At 34.5% G+C, this 9416-nt stretch overlaps 1 long non-coding RNA gene across 1 annotated transcript; it reads left to right on the forward strand.

Annotated features, from left to right (window-relative positions):
- Window positions 1-5399: 5399 nt before the first annotated feature.
- LOC149713609 (uncharacterized) lies at window positions 5400-6296 on the forward strand. Its single transcript, XR_016369302.1, has 3 exons — window positions 5400-5531; window positions 5618-5842; window positions 5945-6296. It is a non-coding gene; the product is annotated as an uncharacterized LOC149713609 (long non-coding RNA).
- The last annotated feature ends 3120 nt before the right edge of the window (window positions 6297-9416 follow it).

Below are 9416 nucleotides of genomic sequence, written 5' to 3' on the forward strand. Positions count from 1 at the left end.
CAGCATGCGTCGAGCCCACGTTTCCTGCCTTGTCAGGTCGTCTAGAGTGAGGGCTGGCGACACTCTTTCGGCGTCGATCATAGGAGCGGGGTAGGTAACTGAGTGGTTGTTATGGGTCGAGGGGCCAGAAACGTCCTTGGGGTCTTCTATTTTACGTCTCTTAACACCGTGAAACTTAGCCAGGTGACTTACTAAGTTTTGACGCCTTGTGAAAGTTGCAGAGCACACACTGAGAAACTAATGTCAAAGAAACAATAGTTTTCACCATGTTTTTGATTGTTTAATGCTGTTATCCAGTAAAACCTCTAACAAGCCTTAATATATACAGGTAGTCGCTGTTTTTCGAAATTACATTACCTTAATTTTAAATATACAGCAAAACATTGTTTTTTTATGTTAACGACTGTGGAAAAAACAGCTAGTTTTTATTTCTCAAACGGAAGTGCAGGATATGTTATTATTAATAGAATGTTGCTGTTTTCCGAAAAATAGTATTCTGCCGTGAAGAATACAGTAGTGTATAATTAAAAACACAGATAGTTACACTGTTAAGTATAAATTAAACCTATATTTTACTGTATAATCCACCGTAAATTAAAGTTTTGCATACTATAATTTGAACATTAAGTACTTTGCTTTAAACCTTGAAGCACTTTATTTTAAACCTTGAAGCGCTTTAATTTAAACCTTGAAGCAATATAACCTAATCTTACCTAACCATGCTAAGCCTTTTGGAAAAGGTCCGTGTTTATTATGAAAGGACCCATATGAAAATAAGGGGTCGACTAATCTGCAGGTCCTCTGAATGTCTGAAATGCAGTCCACGGTAGGAAACCTACTATTTGTAGTATGCAGGTTCGGTTCACATTTACAAATATAAGAAAGCAATTCTAAAATTCACTGCCTAACATACAGTCGAACAAAATTAGAGTTTCAACTCTGAAATCTATTGACTAAAATGCAGTACTCTGAAATGCAGTCCTCGAAAATTATTAATTACAACTCTGAAATCTTTTGGCTAAAACGCAGTACTCTGAAATGCAGTCCTCGAAAACTATTAATTTCAACTCTGAAATCTCTTGACTAAAACGCAGTACTCTGAAATGCAGTCCTCGAAAACTATTAATTTCAACTCTGAAATCTCTTGACTAAAATGCAGTACTCTGAAATGCAGTCTTCAAAAATTAATATTTTGAACTCTGAAATCTTTTGACTAAAACACAGTACTCTGAAATGCAGTCCTCTAAAACTATTAATTTCAACTCTGAAATCGGTTGACTAAAACGCAGTACTCGGAAATGCAGTCCTCGAAAACTATTAATTTCAACTCTGAAATCTCTTGACTAAAATGCAGTACTCTGAAATGCAGTCTTCAAAAATTAATATTTTGAACTCTGAATTCTTTTGACTAAAACGCAGTACTCTGAAATGCAGTCCTCTAAAACTATTAATTTCAACTCTGAAATCGGTTGACTAAAATGCAGTACTCTGAAAAGCAGTCCTCGAAAACTATTAATTTCACTCTGAAATCTTTTGACTAAAAGGCAGTACTCTGAAATGAGGTCCTCGAAAATTATTAATTTCAACTCTGAAATCGGTTGACTAAAATGCAGTACTCTGAAAAGCAGTTTAGTCAACCGATTTCAGAGTTGAAATTTATTATTTTCGTGGACTGTTTTTCGGAGTACTGCATTTTAGTCAACCGATTTCAGAGTTGAAATTTATTATTTTCGTGGACTGTTTTTCGGAGTACTGCATTTTAGTCAACCGATTTCAGAGTTGAAATTTATTATTTTCGTGGACTGTTTTTCGGAGTACTGCATTTTAGTCAACCGATTTCAGAGTTGAAATTAATAGTTTTAGAGGACTGCGCATTTCAGAGTACTGCGTTTTAGTCAAAAGATTTCAGAGTTTATATAATAATTTTCGAGGACTGCATTTCAGAGTACTGCGTTTTAGTCAAAGGATTTCAGAGTTGAAAATAATAATTTTTTAGGACTGCATTTCAGCGTACTGCATTTTAGTCAACCGATTTCAGAGTTGAAATTCGGATTTTTTAGGACTGCATTTCAGAATACTGCATTTTAGTCAAAAGATTTCAGAGTTTATATAATAATTTTCGAGGAATGCATTTCAGAGTACTGTATTTTAGTCAAAAGATTTCAGAGTTAAAAATAATAATTTTCGAGGACTGCATTTCAGAGTACTGCGTTTTAGTCAAAAGATTTCAGAGTTGAAATTCGGATTTTTTAGGACTGCATTTCAGAGTACTGCATTTTAGTCAATCGATTTCAGAGTTCAAATTAATTATATTCGAGGACTGCATTTCAGAATACTGCATTTTAGTCAAGAGATTTCAGAGTTGAAATTAATAGTTTTCGAGGACTGCATTTCAGAGTACTGCGTTTTAGTCAAAAGATTTCAGAGTTGAAATTCGGATTTTTTAGGACTGCATTTCAGAGTACTGTATTTTAGTCAACCGATTTCAGAGTTGAAATTTATTATTTTCGTGGACTGCATTTCAGAGTACTGCATTTTAGTCAACCGATTTCAGAGTTGAAATTAATCATTTTCGAGGACTGCATTTCAGAGTACTGCGTTTTAGTCAAAAGATTTCAGAGTTTATATAATAATTTTCGCGGACTGCATTTCAGAGCACTGCATTTTAGTCAAAAGATTTCAGAGTTGAAACTCTATTTTTTTTCGACTGTATGTTGGGCAATGAATTTTAGAATTGCTTTCTTATATTTGTAAATGTGAACCGAACCTGCATACTACAAATAGTAGGTTTCCTACCGTGGACTGCATTTCAGACATTCAGAGGACCTGCAGATTAGTCGCCCCGAAAATAAAAATATTTTGGAAAGTCAGTGAATTGCTAATTTTAAAACCAAGTTTTTTAACTTTGCAATCTCTTCTTCATTAAAATTTCAACCTACTTATTTCTAAAATTGACCGAAAATGTACAAAACGTGTTAGGCGACATTCTTAAAAGCGTTATGCGACACTCTTAAAAGCGTTATGCGACACTCTTGGAGTGGCGTCGCTAGGCTTTTTATGGGGGCTATAGCGCCCCCAAAGTTAGCCCCCTCAAAATAATCCGTACACTAACTTCTAAATCGTCGACTTTAGTTATACAGTTAGAGAAATTTCCGCTTCAAAAACGTCGTTAGTGTCAAACTGTTCCAAGTTCTCGCATTTCCATGGGTTTTCTTTTCTTTAAATATTGTAGAGTAGATTAGGTCAAACGCGTTTCTGGTGCTCGAAAAACTCTCCGTGAAAAGAGATTATTAAATTTAACGAATACGTCTGTATATACTGCTGGGATATTAGGGCCTCCAAAACCAATTTAATACCCGATGCTTTTATATTAATTTATAACTTTCTGCCTTTTTCAGAAGTTATTTCGTCGGTGAAAATGACCAACTTACCATGCAGTTTCAAGCTGGATTTGAAGTCGATCAAGTGGCCAACTTTTTATGTAGTTTCACATTAATGCGAGAACTACCCTTGTTTGTTAGAACTGTCCTCTTATGTTCTCTCAAGGTTGAACCTTGCTAAGCATATAGCGCCATTTGCTGACAAATCAACCACTCAGGAAGGTGTCATGCGACACTCAGAAAGCGTTATTTAAACTCGGAAAGGTGTTATGCTGTACCCTTTAAGGAATTTCACAACACTCATAAGGGAGTAAAAATTAACTTTTATTTCGATATAAGAGTTAAAATGGTGTTACACTGAAACTCTGTAGCACCATTTTATCTTTGACACTAATTGCTCAAATAAGTGTTATTAAACCCTTTCTGGGGTGTAAATGAACACTTGTAATGGTGTCAAATTTGGACCCATATAAACTACTTTTAAAGGTGTTAAAGCACACCGCATTTTCTTAGAGTTTATAACAGCAACCAGTATAAATCTGCCCTAATGGACAGTCTGTTAAAAACAGCTAGTCGTGTTATATAAATGACAAGTTGCATCTTAACCAACAGAGCTTAATGTTTTTAATAAAGGTTTGAGTGCTTTTAGTTTAACAGCAAAGAGCGTCTTTATCAAAATAAGCTCCGGGATTTATAACTGTTCTAAGAGCTGTTATTTTTACAGCAACCCTATTTTTTAGTGTACCATAAGCGGTTTGAAACAGCATGATGTGTTTAGATTTTCACAGCAAACCACGTTTTAATCCACAGTGCTTAGTGAGTTTAAAACCACATATTTTGCTCTTAGTTTTACAGCAGCAGACATTTTATGTAACTGTGATTTATTGATAATAAAACAGCATATAGTGCTGGTTTTTTCATTGACCCCTACAATATATTCAACGGTTAAGACTGTCTTTGAAACAACCTCTGAAGCGGTTATTTTAAAAGCTACAAACGACCCTGAATACACGAACAATTAATACTTAAAACTGTTAGTTCCACTGTTTAGAAAACAGTATTGTTGACGGTATTAAAAACAGGGAGGATGCGCAATTAAATTAACATCATCTTGATGGCATACGCTATTGCCATTACCATAGTGTTTATTTTACAGCATTTTTATTCTGTGTGCAGTCATCACAAGAGAATTTAATTCCCTCATGTTTTTCACGATTATGTCTCATGAGATCCTTATTCCTTGCATACTGACTCTTGCAAACGTTACACTCAAACATTCTTACAATTTAAGTTTACTAAAACTGAACCTTAAATATATCTCTTCACGAGACTTGTGAAAGAAAGAAAAAATCTCACCCTTTGCAGATACTTTTATCGGTAAAAGTTCAGGATAATAGCTCGAGAACATTCAAGACTGGAGTCAGGAACAAAATAAAATGTTTTCTGATCTTTGGGGGTCTTTTTATAGTCTACTCATGTTTACTTTAGAAATATACGAAGGAAACACATCATCGAAAGTTAATATGGCACCTAGTGTTAAGCCTAACATGTAAGAGTAAGATAACATCCCTATCAAAGGACCTATTATCAGTGAAAGTATAGATTTAACATTGCCCTCGGAAAATATGATAAGGTACGCCAACGGGAATTCAGTGGCGTTATCTTAAAATTACACGCCAATTTTTCCTCCCTATCACGCCAATTTTCCCTCCTTATCACGCCAATTTTCCCTCCTTATCACGCAAATTTTACCTCCTTATCACATCAATTTCCCGCCATCATGAGATTTCAGGACAATTCCCGTTTGAAAGTGACACCCTGGCGGTATGCGACAACTGGGCGTCAAGTTTGAATGTGGCACCCTGGCGGTAGGCGGCAACCGGGCGGCTAAAGTCAATGACGCTTAATCTTTAAGCCTAACATATATAATTTCCCCCTTCCACCACGTTGTCGAAAGTCAACGTGACGTAGAAAGCCCCGAGTCACATGTAAGACAAGGGTTAGCGAAAAGTTCAATTTTCAACTCCAATATCGGAGATAATATGTATTCGTATTTACACTTTAATTGCATTCTAAACCATTTAGGTTTACGAAACTCATGGTTCACCCTGTCCTCTTGAGGAATCACGTACACCGTCGTATCCGAAAACCGTACACTCTTTTTTCCGTTCATATTTCCCGCCTACTTCGTTAAAAATGTTAAGCCTAACATAGTGTATTCCATTAAAATATTTTAGGTCAAACACAGTGTATTCAACGTCTCTGTTTTGGCTTACGTCAATGATACGCTATTTGAAGCAGGTGTTGGGATACTATTTAAGATAACGGTTCCAGCGTCATATTCAAGAAATTCGAGCCAATATACCCAGATATTTTTAAGACAGATAAGTGTAACGTATTGATTTAAAAATAAGAAGACGCCATTGAAAATGAAGAATTCCCCACACTTATTTACCCCATTGGTAGAGTATTTTTCCATACGTATTTCCCCCACCGCATTGTCAAAGTCGATAAGGTGCCCACAAATATCGGGTGCCACAAAATAATGATGTAATGAATTCTAGTTTCAGGTGAAGTTGTGGAAATATGACGCTCAGTCTTAAGCCTAACATATGTTTTCCCTTATCAAAGTCAATAAAGATAAGGCGCGCATGAAATATCTGGCGTCGGAGGGGAGATTGAAGCGACTTCAGCGATAACGGCGGCAACAGCGACATTGGCGGCAACGGCGGCATCGGCGGCAACGGCGGCAATTATGTTGAACTCTCAAATAGGTACTACTCATATAGAAGAGATAGTTATGCGTTATTTGGAGAGATTCCATAAGCGCAACAAATCACATTTGCACATAAACAAACGCTCATGTGTTTCCAAAATAGGCCCGGTATGCCAGTATCAAAGTAATTCTTATGCAATTCCACGAATCAAATAGTTACTAAAAGTAACATTAGTTATTTTATTGAAAAGTTGACTGAAGTTGGATTATAATAATAATAGTCTGTTGTTGTGTTTTTAGCATATTAACTGTTATTTGGGTCATTTTGTATACAAAAAGAGAATAACAAACTTAGATATGCATGGAAACGTTTATATTTAGAGTCCTGGTATGGTACGTGCCGAAAGTTAATAGTCGCCTTCTCAATCCTAATAACGTTATAATTATTATATATATATATATATAGTAATTAATATCCATAAAAGAATATGTCCTTTAGTTTCTGCTTCTGTAAGCTATTAAATTTACTTTTATTATTTACAGAGCCATGTTTCGTTGAAATCGATAAAAATAAAACTTATCGAATCTTAACTAGGTATTAATGCAAAGTTTCGGAATAACATTTCCCTAATTTTCCAGGTTCTCAATAAATTTTCGTGAATATTTTGCACAATATATACAACGTAATTGTAAAAAGTGACACAAAGTTGTCCATAAGACCAATTTTTTACTTTTTGGACCATTATTTTAGTAAATAACAACATGGTACCCCCTCTATAGTACATAGCGAAAAATAATATTATACAAAAACGAGTTTTGCTTCGCAGTCCTTAAAAAACTGCATTTATACACAATCCGCGGCACTTTTTCAAACCCACAAAGGGCCAGAAATTAGAAATTATTTTTGTATTGCAATTTGAAATTAAGTTTAATCGATATGAGAAATTTGGTTTTAATTGCGTAGTTCAAACATTTGTTATGATTAGAAATTTTACAACAAAAACGGGTATAAATGCGGCGTTTCGAGATAAACGGAGCTTAGATTTTCACGTATGAAATTATATAGAATCTGTTCCCCTTAAAGGGAGACTCTCAGCTGAAAATCTTAATGCCATGTTTTATTTTTTCCTGGTTCGTTTCAATTAAATATGAAGCCTCAAACTTTTTTCTGATTTTTCAAACAATTTTTTCAATGAAAATTAAATTTTTTAAAATTTGTTAGGCTTAGCAATGGGTCTCGATTTTAGCGCACTTACCTACCGGCCAATAAAAACCTCTTTAGGGATAGAGCCAAATCAGCCAATCCCGTGAGGGTTAGAAAATAATAAGTGGTATGTTGTCTGCTTCAAACAGGAAAAGCAGGGCGGGAAATAAGTATTTTTTCAGAGTGGGCTCGTTACCAGTGACTCCGCGGGGCCCGTCGTCTGCTAAAGTTTGAGGAGGATAGTAATTGTGTTGCAGCTTGACTCTGCTGAGGTGTAAAAGATGGGTTTTTAATTTTTTCCATCTCGAAGATCACAAAAAATAATAGTAACAATAATAAGTACACAGATATTCCCATTCCAAAGGCTATAACTAGACACTGAAGATATACAACAAAATACGACCCGCCACATTTCAATATAAGATTACGAGAGTAATTTGAGTTTAAGTGTAACGTATAAAAGCATAAACCTGCTAATTACTAAAGTTTCTAATCCGCTTATCGTTAAACGAACGAAAACGCGTCTTTCTTTCGAGTGTTAAAAAGTAGATTACATATTTCTGAACATAATGCAGACGACGCAAATGAGACTCGCCCGAGAAAACCTTTGCGGGTTGACTCTTATAAATCGCGGGCGCTGATTGGCCGGTAGGTCGCTTTATCAAAATTCAAATGCATGTTTTGGATACAAAACTTCAAATATTGTTTAATACTATAAATAGCGCTTCAAAAAATCAGAAAAAATTCAAGGCGGCATATTTTAACATACGGAATCAGAATAAAAATACTTAATTTTTGCCAATAGTGTCCCTTTAAGGTGGAAGTTCGCCTCTTAAATCCGTCGTTTTTGAAAACTAGATGGCGCTGGAGGGCCACCGGAATGCTCATTATAAATGCAAATAATTAAGAAAAGTACCGTCCTTTTTCAAACCATAAAAATCACAATCCGACCAATGATCTGTAAAAGTGTCTCGAGTCTATTTATAAATTTTACATTGTCACCTTTCATTGGGAGAAGTCTTAAAAAAGGCGTGGTCTCTCCCTGTTAAGTTGCTATAGCTTTTACTAACTACCTACGATAAATTAATTTATTACTTTAAAATTAGAATTTTATGCATTATAAAACTAAGCTTTTCCTGAAGGTTTTGAACCGTTTAATTGAAATTATTTAAACGATTAATGATGATCAATTGGACAATATCGTAAATTAACCGATGTCAATACCAATTTATTTAAAATCAATGAAACGAAAATATCAATATCAAACAATTACCCACTGGAAAAGATATCAAGCTATTCTTTAATTTAAATTTCTCAGGTTAAGTCTCAAAAGATGATGAATTTTATTATTTTCTGACACCAAAATTGGCAGCTTCTTTGCATAATTCCCGAAGTTTTTCTATTCCAAAATAGAAATGTTAACGTTTTGTGATATTAAAGGAGAAATATAAATATAATTTTCGTTTCTTTTGAACTAGGACATTTCTATAAAGGAACTTTAATCAAATGGCCATTTGTATGAGTACACTTACCGATAATGGATTTTACTAATCTAGACAATTACTACGTCTTTTAATTAATATTTTATAAATAGTACCTGAATATTTTTTTAAATATGAAAGATTATATTTTTATTTTAGATTAATGAGTTAAAAAAATTGGTATCCGTGTTTCAGTTAAGCTTTGATATGGACATCGATTAATTTTCGATATCGGCTAACGATCCTAGTCTGTTTATAACATTAAATCGGAACTTCAAGCGTCACTTCAAAATCGAGAGTTAGGAACTTTAAAACAATCTCAACAGGATATTCGTGCTTAAACTTATCATTATATGTGATATTGTAATAAGATAATGTGACGAAGCGGCTCACTGAACGTTGGGCAATGGCCTCAGAGTTTTGCTTGCAATGGTCAAGCTAAAATTCCTCACTAAACGCAATCTTCTAAGGAGCTATTAGTAAAATAATATATTACGAACAAAAATGGTCTCACTTAGACCACAAAAATTATACTTAAATGTCCTAAAATTTTAATGAGAGGTGTATCTAAGATGGAGATTGACATCCGTTAATTTACAATATCGGCTCGGCTAATGATGCTAATCTGTTTATAA

This window comes from Phalangium opilio, unplaced genomic scaffold (assembly GCF_054372755.1).
Source record: "Phalangium opilio isolate 3A_F unplaced genomic scaffold, DU_Popi_V2 ptg000009l_1, whole genome shotgun sequence".
NCBI lineage: Eukaryota > Metazoa > Arthropoda > Arachnida > Opiliones > Phalangiidae > Phalangium > Phalangium opilio.